This window comes from Excalfactoria chinensis, chromosome 1 (genome assembly GCF_039878825.1).
Source record: "Excalfactoria chinensis isolate bCotChi1 chromosome 1, bCotChi1.hap2, whole genome shotgun sequence".
NCBI lineage: Eukaryota > Metazoa > Chordata > Aves > Galliformes > Phasianidae > Excalfactoria > Excalfactoria chinensis.
In genome coordinates this window covers 28,500,479-28,517,644 of record NC_092825.1, presented here as the reverse complement: position 1 = coordinate 28,517,644, position 17,166 = coordinate 28,500,479, and the positions used below count along the sequence as shown (strand labels likewise).

At 37.0% G+C, this 17,166-nt stretch overlaps 1 protein-coding gene across 2 annotated transcripts in view; it reads right to left on the bottom strand.

Annotated features, from left to right (window-relative positions):
- TMEM117 (transmembrane protein 117) overlaps window positions 1–17,166 on the bottom strand; it is a 194,972-nt gene that overhangs the window by 129,132 nt on the left and 48,674 nt on the right. The window lies entirely within an intron of this gene.

Below are 17,166 nucleotides of genomic sequence, written 5' to 3'. Positions count from 1 at the left end.
AAGATTCTGTGTTAAGATACTGCATCTTCTAAAACCATGCCAAACTAAACACTTTATGGTATTACCGGAAATCTTATGTTCCATCTCTATATCTGAAGTCTCTATTCAAGCTTCTCCTGAAGTATTCCAACATAAAACAATCAGTCTCAGACCACAAAGCATATGTTTCTACTTTGAGTCATTCCTGAGGGCTTTGTTGTGTTCTTTTTTTTTTTTTTTTTTTTTTTTTTTTTTTAGCACTCATGAATTTTTACATGGAATCTCTGAGATACTATATTCATGTCTCCTTATTTCAGCTAAGTAATTCCTTTTTGCATATTAAGTTCAAATACTAGCTCATCTGGTCATCATTTTTAAAAGTCACATGAAATTAATTATTATAATGAACACTATACTTGTCATTCACAAAATAAAAGCTAACATTGTTCTACCAGCAGAAGTGGAGCGGTAGTAGTATTTTGCTGGTAGTAGAAGAAGTCATTTTTGAATACACTGATTCTGTTGAAACCATCTACATGTTTTTTCAGTTGCTGTGCGTATATCCGTACAAGTACTTGTACCTCTGTAACAGAGATAAGAGCTGAGCATAAGCAGAGGCTTGTGCTTGGATAGATCCCTGAGACATAAGGATTAATTAATACTACTCATAAGAAGAACAAAGTCCTCCTAATTTTTATTTATTTATTTATTTTGGGTAATTATTTGGATTAATTTTGTTCCATCAGAGGAAGGAGAGTTTGTGGTTTTTGGTTACTAAAACTGGCAGCTTCTTTCTTACAGGAAAAAGGAAAAAGCCACTGACTATACTTTTCGTATATCTGTGAAGAAAGTGAAGCATTTCCCTCTCTCAATTTTGCCCACTTTCTCTGAAGACTTTTTCCTTCAAATACCACAAAGAAATTGGACTATTTAAGATGACCTTGACCCCAATAAATTTTTTTCAGAGGTGTGAAAAGCTCTATGGTAATTGCTGCAATTTGAATGAAGATATTACAAAGCCACCTGACATTCCTGCATTAAGGGACAGTCTGGGATGCAGCCTTTTTAGTAATAAGTTTACCAGTTCAATATACATATATGCCTAACAAACGTTACCACAAAGATTTGTTTTCAAGGCAGACAATGTATATGTCCCTCTCCTTCCTGCCACCAGGAGAACAATGGAGGCCAAGAACTTTAAACATGAAAGCTGGGGGAAAAAGGTGATAGAACTCCTTAAAGGTCAGTGCTGGAATAACAGACCAAAACCAAATGATGTTAGCATAACAAATTGTCAGTTTTTCAGGTCAAACTGCCATTTCAGTCAAGAAAACAAACAAGGCCCTGCAGGTGGGGGCAAAAGGTCCACCCCAGCAGGTCACCAGTATTCCACAGTTCCAGCTTTTACAAGAATGCTTGTAAAAACAAGATCCTAATGGCAAATGTATCAAGTAGCTAAGCGAAGCCACTTCTGAGAATGTAGGTAAAACTGTCTTTGGTTTGACACAGCTCCTTCTTAATGCTTAGAAGAATTCATCTTTTGATTGGAGAACTGCCCAGTACCAAGTTCTTTAGACTGGTCAAGAAACTCAGTCATAATTAAAAAAAAAAAAAAAAAAGAGTTGAAAAGGATAATAAAATAGATTCATCAGAATGCAAACAGCAAATACAAACACTACTGGTAGATAGTATCACTAGTTTCAATGCTTTGACTTTTTCCTTTGTAGGTGTGCAGGTTCTAGAAAGAAGCATGGTTGAAATCTTCTGTTTATTATCTCCTGAAATCTAATTCATTCTTTCTTAAATTTTTAAGGGTAATTAGCAATATAAAGAAGAATCCCTGCAAATCCATGCTAAAGTTGGATTTGCAAAGTTATAACAAAAACCGGGCAGGCACACTTATAAACATTTATCCAAGTGATTGCCCCTTGCTCCCCTCCTGGCTTATTTTTAACAGCATTTAATGACGTTGACTATATATATTGAATTTGCTTTCCTTTCACAATTCTAAATATTAGATTACATTAACAAATAAAAATGCATTTATAGATATATAGATACCGAAATCATGCAATTCTGTATGAAGGTATTTTAATTCACTCATGGTTGATATAATCTAGACAGGTTTTTGCTGTAACATTCTTCACAGAAATGCTGTTATATACCAAAATGAACATTTCTCAATGGACGTACAAGTTTGTTAAAGCCAGTCTTGCACAGAAATCACACAGTTCCCGTGCTCTTATAACTGCAACAGCCAAGTTTCTCTGAAGGGCTGAGTAACAGTAACTGCACCAGATATGACCTCACATCAACAATACTGAAAATAGCTTGGGCGATACGCTATCAAACAGTTGCAATACAGTGTCATAAAATAAGCCTAAAATATCAATATGTTATTCATCAACTTCAACACAAACAAGTTCCTGGTTTGATTCATTGCCAATACGTAGATGTTAAACAAACATACCTAATGTATGGATGCAGTTCCATTTGAAGTTGCCAGTTTCAAACAGAAACTGCACAGTATTCATTGATAGACAAATGCACTTCCCATTTATTAATTGAAGTATGGTCTCATGTTAGTTTTGAGTCAAAATTAAGACAAAAATGAACATTATTAATAATGTATCTATAGTTCTAGAACTGTGCAACATGTTAACAGGTGCTGCAACTAGGTGTGAGCTGTTATTGGATTGTGCTAATGTACGAACCCTGCCACTCAACATTTATCTAATTTCATTAAGATTAATTAATGCTAGTGATTATGCAGAAAGGAAATAAAATAAGAATGTCAGACTGAGACAGATGATGGTCGTAACAGTTCACACTACCTTGTTGTTAGGCTGTATAGAGAATGATTTCACTAAAAACTAGCATTAGGATATAAAAGAAGGCTCAAATAGTACTTGAAATTGATAGAAAATGAAAAATCTTCTAATTTGTGCCTACTGCCCGTTTGATTTGATCTCCATCTGTAAATTACTTAAGAGTGTGAGTAACTTATGGTAGTTCCTCCTGATTCAGAACTAAGTGTGTATATTTTTGAGCTTATTTGTCTGAGACCTTAAAAGAGCAGATACTTTACTGCAGCTTTATTTTCCTCATTTTTATAGGACACTACAGTGATTTTCACTATAAACAAATTTTTGTCCAGTATTAATACTTAAGTGTAGGAGAAACTGATCCCGTTACTCACATCTCCTCTCTGACTCACTTTCTCCACTTCTAATTTACTTGCTTATTTCTGCCAACCCAGTCTTCTGGTTTTCTATTATTTCTCCTTATGCCTACGCTCACGTTGTCTGTATAGATTGTGGATTACAGTACTAGAGTGTGAATCAGGAGATGCTGACACTGCAGATGTGCCTGGCTGAGGTGGAAATAATTCTGTTAAGAATAAATATCCCAGATAAAGACCAAGGAGCCACCTGGAGCTGACAAGAGATAAATAAGATTATGCTGCAGGAATTACTTGCCTTGCTCGAAAGAATGCCAAAACCAGAAGGGTTGACATTCCCACTTGCATCTCAAGGTTACAAACATAAACAGAAATAATTTACTTTTACTCCTATTAGACAGATATTTCTTCTCACTAAACCACTGAACAGAGCTCAGCAATTTAACAGATGGCATTTCAAATGAATCCTAAAGCTACAGAAAAAATAAGAGAAGTTGGGTCCATGCAAATTAGCACAAAGGTGAAGTTTTAATCAAACTCGACATCAGAACATGACAATTTTATTTATTTATTTATTTTTAAGCCAGCACAGATCAGATTGTTGCTTACATTTCTATCAATTCTAAACTAGCTCTGATGGCACAAAATAATTTATGTTTGAGAAAATATAGTTTTAAAGTTCTAATAAATGGCTGCTTTTGGTTGTTCTATCCAAAGAAAAAGGGCAAAATCAAACCCAAACCTCAGATGCAACTGGGCATTTGGGAACACTTCAGAGAAGGTAAACCAAAGATCTTTCCCACGATTTTATTTACATAAATGTCTAGCTGCAGAGCTGCTGACAGTAAAAGCTTAATAAAGAATAAAGTACAGACATGCCTCATAAGCAACTGTGTTAATGAACTGTTTGCATTGCTTGCAGCAGGTTAAGAATATTAAGCCTTTGCTCCTGCTGAGTACAGCAGGTACTTCCTATTTGTTATCTCACTAGGAACTCATGGTAAGGATATCTACACTCTGTAGTTAATGGCTAGTAGGTAAAAAGTATCTGCTTGAGATCAGTGATAGATTACATACATCATCTATACAGCAGATCTGAAAGCACTTTTAAGTCTGACTTCATAATTAGTACATAGATTAATGAAGACTGGTCTCTTATTGAATTACTTGAAGGGCTTGACCCCAATTTTCCAGTTGTTTCCAATTTTAGCATGCATGCTTTCCTGTATCTTCCAACAGCAGAACAGTTTCCTGGTGTTACCTGCACCTACAAAAGCTTTATCCTCAGTATTTCAAAGGTCCAACCATTCAAAACTGTATTCTCATACTTACAGAAGTAACAGATAACATATGGATACAGACTTTGAATGTTCCTACGCAGTCTGTATGACTAATGGCACTTACCATTTATGTTTTATATTATGTTTTTTTAACATACTATGTTTGTACCTGTTAAATCTAAAACACTTGCAAGTATCCAATACCAGTCACAGCATCATACAGTATTTACAACTATAAATGCCTGGTTAATTTGAAATACTTGCAGTAAGGAGTTAAATACTTTTTATTCCCATATAATTATTCCTTAAAATTATCCAGTTCCATGAAGTCGCATCACAAACTGAATGTTTTCCCAATTTTAACAAAGAGAACATCCTTTTTGTAAGAACACTGTGAAAAACAGTTGTACCCTACAATTACCATCCTTTTCCTAATTCAGATTATAGAGGTCAAATATGTAAAACACTCTGTACTTCGTTCCAAGCTTCTCAGTAATACTTTTTGTTTAAATGAGGAAAGAACAGGTGGCTTCTTCCTAGAAGCATTCGAGGCCAGGCTGGATGGGACTTTGAGCTGGTCTAGCGGGAATTATCTCTGCTTATGGCAGGGGAGTCGGAACTAGATGATCACAAGGGTCCCTTCCAACCAAAACCGTTCCATGAAATTAGTCTGATGGAAGATATAACTAATGAATGTAAATCTCCCCATAGATTAAATAAATTACGTAAATGCTAAAGAGCATTAATGTAATTATAACAAAAGAGAGCTTATTTATTGAGGGGTTAGAAGTACTGTAAGACACTAGAAGGCCTTGTAATTTAAGTCTTGGTAAAAAAGCTATTAGCAGAGTGAAGCTCATGCTTTCTCTGCTGCAATGGTGAGGCCAAAATGGAAGGAAACTGACATGAATTTCCATGTGCATATAGACAGGAATATAAATATGTTCTATGAACCGAAACCCCATTTTGAAATATTTATGTGATATCCCCATTTCACCTTTCTTTGTTCCTGGCCTTGCTAATCTATCACTCTCTTACTTCCCAGTACCTGAACTAGCTTCTCATCTTCTGCACTTACTACAGCTTTTAAACTACTGATAGCAAAACCGAGTGTAGATAAAACATTAACAATAGTCACAGCAGTGTTTACAAGTAAAAATAAATGCACCTTTCCTTCTCCTGTTCTCTCTCCTAAATATATCAACCCACAGACAGATGCTGTCTCCTACCACAAACTCACTGTTCTGTTTCTTTTCTTTCTCTGTGGTTCACAGACAGGAAACCTCAGAAAGGCAACACTTCTTTTCAGACTCTCCCTTTCAAAGACTGAGCATTGAGTAGAATAAAGTTCTCTAAGTCATACTGCAAAACTCCTGAGGAGGGGACACATCACGCAAAACTTATGCTTTGTTATGAAACTCGATCACCTGATGTGCTTTCGTAGAGTAACTGATACCAGCAGAACTCATCACCAACTTAAGATAACTGAGCTTTTATACTCCTTCACACTCTGGAAGGTTTCTGCTTATTTCAGATTCAAAATGGTAAGAGCAACACAGTATCACCCCTGAATTTCACTATCTTAATCTGTTAACATAAATGATCTAATATAAGAAAGGGAAGAAAAAGCTTTTATTGCAGCCCACTCTACCATTCAAACCACAAAATACAGGTCAAATTATGGTCTCACTGCCTTAATAACATTCTTTCCATTAACAAACACATTGGGAAAAGGCTTACCATTCATTTAGAACAGAAACAGCAACCTGAAGCATATGTTGGCTTTGTCTACTGACTTGGAAATGTCATTACAATAAATAAAAAGCACACAAATTATTATTTGGAGCTCTGTTTTCAATTGGAAATTCCTTTGCTGGGCCAGAATAGCACTGCTATCCAGCAGATAGAATGATGCTATTTTAGTCATGATGAAATAATAGTTGAATACTTAAAACACAAACAGAACATTCTCTTGGTTCCAATTCACCGCTCTCTGGGTGTTACAAAAGTCCCTTCTTCAATGGCAACAAGGAGAAAGTTAGTTCTGTAAGGTGTCTGGCACCAGCTAAGCTGCTATGCTGGTACACAAGGAGCAAGAAGAAATTCTAAAGGAGTTATGTGCATGCAGATGTAAAAGGGAGCAGGCAAAAGGCAATTGTTAATTTAGGGAATTCATCTACATAGAGTGGGATTTTTTGTTGCTTTTTTTATTATTTATTTTTCTTCTCTTTTTCTCAGAAAAGAAATTCCATTTCATTTGCATTTCCTCATGCCATTCTTCCTTCACTGTAAACTGAAACTTCAGCTAGTGACAAGCCCAGATGAGCAATGTCCTGTCATTCAAGATGGCCTCTGCCCTCTCAATATCTTTTTCTTCTCTGTTTTTGTTTTTTTTTCTTATTATTTTTTTCCACAAAGGAGTTTCCACTTCTGCTTATTGGCTACCATTACATATAGGCCATTTTTGAAGCCTAAATGGAACATTTCAGAGGAAAGAAAGTAGACAGCAGTAGAAGACAAATACAGGACCCAAATATAAAAGAAGAATCATAAAAACAGAGTATTATTCATTCCATTTCCCAACACAAAACCTACAAAACAATGTAATCAACACAATTTTAAAGTAGCGACTATCTTTCTACAGAGTATATAACGTGGGCCTGGAGTTATTGCTGGGTACTGCAGCAGCAAGTTTAGGCAGTATGAAAAAATGATATTACAAATTCATTGAAGAATGCCCATTAAATGACTATTAACATACAAATAAAATAGCAAGCTCACAAAACTCACAAAACACTGCATTGGTGGAAATTATTAGGGTACACTGGGAAATGTATCACAGCATTCTTCTTGCTCCTGTGCTTCCTTCCTAGATGTCTTGCCACTAAATATTGCTGTAAGTTAGAACCAATCATCACTACAGCGCATTACAGTCTTTTCACACTTTCACAAGACCATAAATATCTGCAGGTCGCAGAAAGAAACAAAAAATATGCTATCGTGTTACTTTCAGATCTATATAGGTTTAAACTGGGGTGGAAAAGGAGTATTATTACTGCAGCTTTTTGTTACTTCTAGTTCCTATCGTAAACAACAGTGTTTTATTTATCTGTATTCTGGCAACAACACTGAAAACTAATTTATTATGTTCTTCCTGGTGCAATATAAATTAGCACAAGAACACTTTGGAAAACCTCACAGAGCAAGTAACCACTGTTTGTCTGTGGACAGCTTCAAAACATTTTAACATTCCCTGGCACCAGTATGCATATTTTAACAGCAGCAGGTTTCACCAGTAACTCTCCCATCTAAAGAACTATTGCTTTTGCAAAAAGATCGGCAGCACAAGACCACTCCTCTTCAGCTGTAATGGCCTTTGGTATACAATACCCATTAGGCAATCATACCTTTGGCACCTATTAAGAAAAATGCACTTTCATAAAATACACATACAGAGAGCATCCAGGAATCACAAGTCAGTTATCTCAGCTTAGCCCACACTTCTCCTCTACTGCCTTTCATCCAGAGAGTCACAGTTTTTCCAGTGTCTCATTTTAGTGACCAAAACTTCAGAGAAACTGTGAAAATTATTACAACCACTCAAGTAGCCTGGAAGCAACACGCTTCCCTGCTTATCCTGAGACAGAACAAAACCACAGCTTTCTCTTAACCTCATCAAATACTGTTCTATGCAGTTCCACAGAGCATCTGAATGACCACAACACAAAGCATTTTCTGGACCACTTTTACAAAACAGTGATGGTTGGGATCCCAGGCATAAGGTGCCTCCCAGTGGTGAGGAATACAGAAACTGATATGGATTCAACATAAAGGAAGGTTGTGCACTGCTGAGATCCCATTTTCCAGCTCAACCCAAACCTCGCGCTCTGCTGCAGTGGCACTGGTGCTCAGATCAGACAAGAGAAAAGCTGAAGTAACCCCCTTGCATACCCCTATATATATATATATTCAGGATACTCAGCCCTTGGCACCTTTTTTCCCCACAAAAAGTAAGACTAACGAGAGTGCTTCTGTGTCCACCAAGGCTAAAATGTGCCAGACCAAGCTTACTACAATTATTTAGGACGCTCATGAGGAAGATGTTTAGATGATACCTGATGCAAGATCCTTTTTACTGCAATACTGACAGCAAGAAGATTAGAATTTAACTGGTGGCCCAGAGGAGGCCTCAGAAAAGAACTCAGACCATGAGAAGTCCATTATTTTTGCATTTAAGAAATTAGCTAGATTTAATCCACGTGCAGTGACTCATATGAAGTCCTGCATTACTGAAGTATTTAAGAAAGAACTTAAATCCTCTTCATCTTGAGTCAGTGAGCAGTAATTTCAAACTGATCTGCTCTGCCTTGCCTTGTGATCTGCAGCTCCGCAGTCCAGAAAAAACAACAACAACAATAAAACTAAAACCACAAACAACCAGGTTTAAAAACAAATGCATATTTTTGTTTTACTAGTGCTACTTAATCTGTGGCACGGAGACTCAAACTATGCTTGTCTGTCTCCCACAGATGTTTTCACTGTCCTGCTCTCTATGCTCATTGTTCTCAAGGTTCTTTCATTTCTATCTAATTAATTAATTACTTCCAATTAATTGACAGAAGCTTCATACTGTATTACTAAAGGATTACAAATTAAATTTTAATTGTGGTTCATTGTGCAGGAGAAATCAAGTATAAACATAATCACACACCATTATAAAGTAAGTATGCTAGACATTTTCTAGAACAGATGCATAGTGTCCAAATTATCGTCAATTCTGATATACTGTAAACAAGCTAAGACTCATTTATTAAACTGAATGTATCACACCTCCCACACACAAATGCATGAGACAAATGTTTAAAGATTCAAATTTTCACAGATGGTAGCAAGAAGAAAACACTGTTATAAGACAAGAATTTTATGCCTGTGGTCTTCACTTCACTGGTGTTCCACTGAACGAAACACAAAATTCCCACTATAGCTCTCCTTTGCCATAGTAGCAGCAAAATCACTTAACTGTCACTGTGAGTGTGGTCTGACATCATGGAGAACTTGACCCCTGGGCTGCCAGGTGCCCAACACAACTACATGTTCAAAGACAATTTAGCAACTCTTCAGGGCAGTAGGGGCATGTGAGCTTGTGAAAACAGACTGGGAGAAAAGAAGTTAGAGAACGGGAGCATGCTGCTCTGAATCTGAAAGTCTGAAAAAGGTGTCTTCATCACTGCAGTGTCCAGGAGAAGACAGCTCTGCTTGCTTTAAATGTTCTGTGAAACTTCGTCTGCTCTGGAAGAGAAAACAGTATTTTTGGAGGTAGTGGGAGAAGGAAGGATAAAGCAGGGACAGTTATTTCCAAAGCAACATTTTTTTTAATTTTTTTTATTTTTTTTACTTAAAAGGTTGACTTCAAACCATCTGATTGTCAACCTCATCAGTGAATTCAAAATTCATTATGTAAAGTAGGCTAGATCCTCACTTGATAAAAACCTACGCAGCTCCACTGTTTCCAGTATAGGGAAGGATGAGTTTTTGCGGTCATGAGAAAGTCAGCATCCCTCACAACCAACCTGAATGGACTCTGACTATTTGATGGCATTTAAGAAATACTTATTACGTAACATCTGAGTAAACTTTTCAACAAAAGAAAGGAGATCCATACTTTGAAAAGGCTGACAAACTCTTCACTACACCCATTATCATTAACTGCTGAAAAACAAGACTTTTCACTGGATGACAGACTTCAGGTAATAACCTTCAAAATTTAAGACCCCTCTAGCTAGAGGCCATCTTTCAAACATACAAAGCATGTGAAGAAGCAACAGAATACAGTCCTTCCAAACTACCATCTTGTCAGAATGCTAAAACAAATTCTTCAAAATTGAGGTCTTAAAGAACAGTCAATGGGTTCATCCAGATTATAAAATGCAGTCCTGTAAAGTGCCTGTCCTACGGGCCTACAGATCAGTTGTCACTCAGCTCATCAATTGTCAGTCGGCTTGAAACATTAGAAGTTGACTGCTAATAAAACTGCAGATGATCCAGTGTTACATAGCAAATCATAAGCACAATTATGTGTCCTCAGTCAGCATTCTACTACTCAATAAAATAGTGCTAATGTGTTAGAGAAGGGATATTGCGTGAGAAAGCATAACATAAGCATCATTATAACCAACAAAACGAGGTCTCTGTTCAGGACCAACAGATAACAACATCCCTGACAATATACACAGAGGACTGTCTCTCCAGGATGTGAGGACAGTATTCCTCCTGGGTTTGGAGGCATTTTTGGACAGCATGCATATTTTCAGAATGCTGTTTTGGGCCCTGATGCAAAACACTAGAAAGAAGGAAAGATACATGAATGACTAAGTAATCAGAGGATTGTACATTCTGCCTTGCAACGACAATCCTAAGGATGCATCTATCTGATCAAAGTGAAGATTAATAGGGAACTTGATTACACCACACAAGTACCTACATGGGAGATTATTGATAATAGAGAGCTCTATCATCTAGCCAGAATGTGAGTAACAGCATTAAATGGTGGGAAAATTAAATTAAACAACACAAAGCAGAAACAATGTACTCATGCTTAACTGTTACAACAATTAACCTTTGAAATGCCCTGGCTTTTAAGGTTTATGAGTTATACTTAATGTGAATCAGTAGAATTTGTGCCAGTAAATGGAAAGATCTTTCTCATGTGCCTCAGTTCTAGAACTTGTGTATTTTTAAGAAAAAAATATCGTGCAAAGCTTCCTGACTTTTTGGAACAACCAAGTAATAGTAATAATAGTAGTAGTAGTAATAGTAATAAATAAATAAATTGGCACTGTGCTCAATTCAGATGTATTGCTGTGACATTTTTCTGTCTTAATATTACATGCATGTAGCTAAAATCTACTATTGTCCTGTATCCTATTCCTGCACAGGAAACCCTCAAGATTCAGCAGCACATTTCTGAATACAAAGGTACACACTGCTAATGATACTTGGAACACTGCCTCCCAGAAGCATCAGGTTTTCTATGTATTCTACACAATAAGCAGAACTATTTACATTTTGTCTTTGAAAGAATGCCAGTTCACTAAGTAAAAGACTGGGCCGCTAACTGTAGCGCATGATACTGCCAGTCATCTTCGCAGAACATTTACACTGGCATGTCAAAAATCAACATATATGTACCCATCACAATCAATGATTGCCAGCAGTTTTTGATGCTGTGCTTTAAAATGCATCCCTTGTAAGTTCTCACATGGGACCTGCAGTCTATTACAAGATGCTGCTTTATGCACACTGCAGACGCTCCACTGTCATTTAGCAGTCTGCTGACAAAAACAGAATTATATTTTATATACAGTGACACACAATGAAAATGTGTTATCGACATGATTTATAAAAAGGAAACCATAGTATGTGTACTCTTGTGGTGATAAACAGCATGCAAATTGCAAATCCAAGGACAGATACTGAAGTAATTCAATGTTTTGAATGTTTAATAAGTTGCCTAACACACGTGCATGTGTATGTGTGGGTGTCAGAGAGACCGAGAGGAACTGCTTTATCCTGTTGAGCTTTTAGATGTTTCTTCCTGTATATTTATAACAAGATACCACTTTTTGGGGTGACATTACTGATGGTTTATTTAGCTAATATTTTAGGACTGTGGGGAAAATATTTGAGGGAATACATTCAGTTCAGTGTCTGGTAGGTGCTCTGTAAAGTGCATGAATGAACTGGTAACTGAATGAATGAAACAGGCAGTCTTTCTTTAGTATAAATTTGTTAAGAAACAGAAGAATTTGGACAGAACTGCCATACACAGCACACCCAATGAATTTACAATATTATCTCTGTTGCTTCACCAAGGGCTTTCAAAATACCTTTCCATTTTCATTTTCTCCCATCTGTGCTTCCCATCTTTCATCCATCTGCAGTTTCTTTGAAAGGAAAGGGCAAGACTATAATAAAAGGCTTGAAAATAGTCAGATGGAAGTAAACTCAAACTTGCCAATGGAACCCAAGTATCTTTCTTTAGCACTCAACAACCTTTCCCTGTCTATTTCTCAAAAAAAGCATTTCAGTAGTTCATAATCTCACTATTTATTTTTATTTATTTATTTGCATTATAATCTTTCCTATGTGTTTAGGAGCCCCGGGAGAAAGAGAAAATATTCATTCTCCAATGGGCACTTAGTTAACAAGTTTGATATAGCGGCTCAGTACTTGCTGCAACTCTTTAATAATGCATGCTGAAGTAAATACTGCTGTTCCAAATCCCATCTTGGAAAGATTTGGAAACTATGAATTAGACATAAAAGCAGAATCTCAGATGAATAAATAAACATGGGCCATTACATCCAACCAATCTTCCCATCTGCAAGTCTACATTAGCCACTGAAGAAACCATTTTTTTTTTCCCCCACTATCTTGCTAAATTTCAGCACCAAAGCATCTACAAGTTTCTAGAGTAATCACTTATGACTTTATAATCAGTTAAAGTAACTAATTCATCTTTCATGAGATAACTTAAGAGGAAAACTCAAAAATTACGAATTTACTGTACCAAGAACAGTAGAACAGGCATGATGGAAATGACATGTAACACTCTACTGTATGTATTTCATGTGGCTTAATACAAGTAAGATAGTGTTTTAAATACATTCTTTATATATAACATTTAAGAAATATACATCATCAGAATAATATAATCATGATTGTACATTTCCAGATCAAACATCTATCCCAGTACTCCACACCTCTCTCACAAAGATGATCAAGGAAAGGATTAGGATAAGAAATTACAGATGATGCTTCTCCATTACAGACTCCCAGATTTGGGTAACCCAAGGTTCAAAGACTTTCTCAATCAAATGTGATATCGTTGTGCTCAAAAGTCCATTTATTTTCATCCTACCATGTGATATTATTTGACAACCCCCAAATTTTACAATATAAGAAAGCACACAATTGTTCTTCAGTTTGTGTGTGCCACCTGTGATTTTAAAGACCTTCTCATAGACTCTAGTCCACTTAACAGCTTCTTGTACGAAAGATGTTCCTTTGATCATCCTTGCTGCACTTTAAGTATTTTTGAGAGGAAGCAGAACGATGCCTATTATTCAAGACACAAGATTGCTTCAAGTATGGACAGTGGCAGGATTTCTGTTCCTTCTAAACTTACTCTTTTTCCTCTACTATTTTCCTAATAATTCCTTACATTCTCTCCTTTGCCCTCTGCTCACTGTTGAAGTGACAGTTGCTACGCAACTACCTGTATTAACTCTCAGCTCTGTTTGCTGTGATGCAATAGCTTTTCATATGCCCCACCATCCTCTAGAAACTTGGTGCTGTGAAATCCTTCTGCAACTCTTTGCAGTGAGGTTTCATTTTCACCTCACTGAACCATGTAGTGTCACCAAAAACTTTGCTATTACCCTCTTTCCCAGCACAGTCTGCAAACACTGAGCAGTACAGGTACCAGCACAGATCCCCTTGACACATTACTGAGGAACTTCCTTCATTCTTAACACAGATAATTTATTTCTGTCCTTTGTCTCCTGTCTTTTAACAGGCCATTCATTTCAATACACGTTAGTTCTAATCCTGACTGAGTTCCTTGAAAGCCTTACATCAGAAACTTGTTGAAAGACTTCAAGTAAGTTAATATCAGTAGGATTTATTAGTTCACATACTCAGTGATGCCTTAAGGCACATAACTGTAAGAGACTTTTGCAAGGCATAACCTTCCCCTGCAGAAGGATTCTCTCAGACTCTTCTTAGTAAAGCATATTTGTTTACAGTTCATTGATCCCATCAGCTTGCCCAGCAGGGATGTCAGACTTCTGCAGCTGTGGTTTGCCAGCTGTCTCTGCGTGCATTTTAAAGTATTAACTGCAAAAGTGACCAAAAGTTTAATTTAATTTTCAAACTGTGCACCATAAAACTTTGAATTATAGCAACACACTTCTCCAAAGTAGGCTTTGCTCAAGTGGGTAAAAATCCAGGAATGACACTCCTCATTCACCAGAATCCTTTCAAGTGTTTCAAAAAGTGTTAGTCTACATTTTAATAAAATTTACTGCTCTTCTAAAGCATCTTCCACTTGTGAATCTACCAGTGTCAGATGGCAGAGATGAAATTTCACAAACTTCTTTTGAAGCTGTATTTTTTTTTTTTTTGTACTTGTTCCATTACATCATCTAGAAACAAATTATATACCTTTTTAAAGTTATTATCTATCTGCCAGTAGCTCACTAACAGGTTTCTGTTAGTTGTGCTCAAAATAACTCATCCCTAAACAACACCTGCCTGAAACTGGTTGCCCTTTTTCACAGGAGCAACACTGTTCCATGAGACCAGAAGGTAAGGCTACCTCAGATCTTCTAGAGATACTTGAAAGAATGTTATACCCAATGATCTGTTCATCACATGGATGTTACAAGTCTGCCTGGAACTCAATAGAATACTGAATTTGCAGTTTGATAAGAGCAACTTCTATTTATTAATAGAAAAAAAGAAAAAAAAAAAAAAAGTTGTCTAGTATAAATCAGGAAAAAAAAAAAAACAAAACAGCAGAGCAAACAATGAGAACAATTAATTGAACAATAAATGTTCTCATTGGGGAACAAGGTAATTTTCCATAACTGTAATCAGCATATGCAGGTCTTAAGTAAACACTGTCACAGTCAGAAATTCAAAGAATGAAGAAAGCACAGTTATATCTGAAACAAATCATCACAACAGGAACAACTGCAACCTAAACCACTACCACCTCTGCCATTCCTTACCAGCAGGGGCAGAGACAGGATGCACGATTCGAACATCCTCTCTCAGCATTGCACAACTGGCTGCAGTTTTCCTGCACAGATCTCATCACCATCTCCTGTCTATGCTGCACATTGTTCTACCAAGGCTGTCAACTGCTGGGCACTGAGGGCCTTTGACTATCCATGCACTAATTTCACGATATTTTCTCTGTGGAGAAAAGGATAGCTCCACAGCACTCATGTCTGCAGCTGCCTTCTCCCTGTTCCCATTCCTTGGGGAAAAGCTAAATGTTGTATTTTGTATGTACCACCTCCTGTATGTGAACTCAAGATACTTCTCATTGTTTCATTCCTGCTATCAGCACAGGTTGTGGGAAATTTTTCTGGAACAACGTTAATTACTCATTAATGTGATAATCACCTTAGAATCATCCAGCAAAGCTTTAATTATGCACTCTGAGAAACAAGTTCTAGTGTGTATTCTTGAGGGCAGCTCTGTACTCAAAACTGACAGAAGTAATAAGCAGCAACAAGTACTAGACACCATAGTGCCCATTCCATCTATTGAGCGAGCAGTTTAGAGAAGAAACACATATTTTAAAAGAAAATAAAAACATGTTAAAATAAGGCTGGAGAAAAAACATACAGTGAGTTCTAAAACTTGCCTGTTCGGTGGACTAAAAATAGCACTGAGAGATGACCTAGTCATAGAATAAACACGTCTACAGAAAAAATAAACACCGGGTAGAGAAAAATCCTTTATCGCAGAAAGGTATTAAACAACCAAGAATTAGAAGCTGTGAACTCCCACATCAGAAAAACAGCTCAACAATTCTCAGAGCAGCAGCAGCTTCTCTGTCCAGTGACATATTTAGATCAAGAACATTTCAGAGCTGCAGTTTCTCCTCCATGCAGTGGCAGTGTGTATATATCCTGGTGCATTTACCAGCACAGAGCAGATGCCTCTGAGACAGCATATCCATCTGCTGTCAAACTCTGTGTTCAAAGCCAGATGTAGTGCCTCCAGGTTACAGCAGACAGAATGGATAAGGGGTAAATAGCATCCTCCTATCCAAACCCTGGGAAACAGAGAAGACCATGAAGCAAGCTCCTCCCTAGGAGGAGGCAATTCCACTTGAATCACAGGTTATAATGTGGGGAGAACTGTGACTGAACACTTGTACCACATAAGCACCAGGTACACAGGAAACAGGGAACTGGATACAAGCTATTCTCTTCTAATATTTCATTAGTAAAAGCGCAGCCTGACACTTAATCAGTGCCCATTCTCATTTATCTGGGAAAGACTCACCAGTACAAAGCCAGCTTGGCTCCACCCTGCCTTTCTAACCATCTATTTGGCTATGATGCACGAACAAAGAACAAAAGGGCAGAAAAGAAGATATTGTCTATGTTTGGTATTATAAAGCCTAGTATACAGTACACTACAGTATACAGTACACTGTTAGCAACTATGAAGAATTATTATGGGGACCAAAACTGCTCACTAGGCTTAAAGGATTTACCAAACGATCAACATAAAATCAGTTTTCAGGTTTCATTACACACACAAGAAATCACTGATTAAGTAGTCATAAAACATTGTTGCAGAGAAAGGCTTTTCCTGTTCTACATTAGTTTACCTGAAATTAATAAAGGAAAGCATCATCTCTGGACATCTGGGATTATCCAAAATTACATTGACAAAACAGCTGATTTGCAAGAATGAACTGACAGAAGGACTTCTATTTAAAACTTGCACTCTACTGAATCCCTGATTCACAGTAGCTTTGGTCGTCATACCACAATTAAGAAGAGACTCAAACAAGCCTCCTGCTGGGTAGAAGGGGAAAAAAACACCAATCCATTACATACCCAATTGTCTCAAACATATCTCAGAATTGGAAAAGTGTTAATGGAGAGGTTTACAGAGGCACTGTGACTGAGCTTCAAT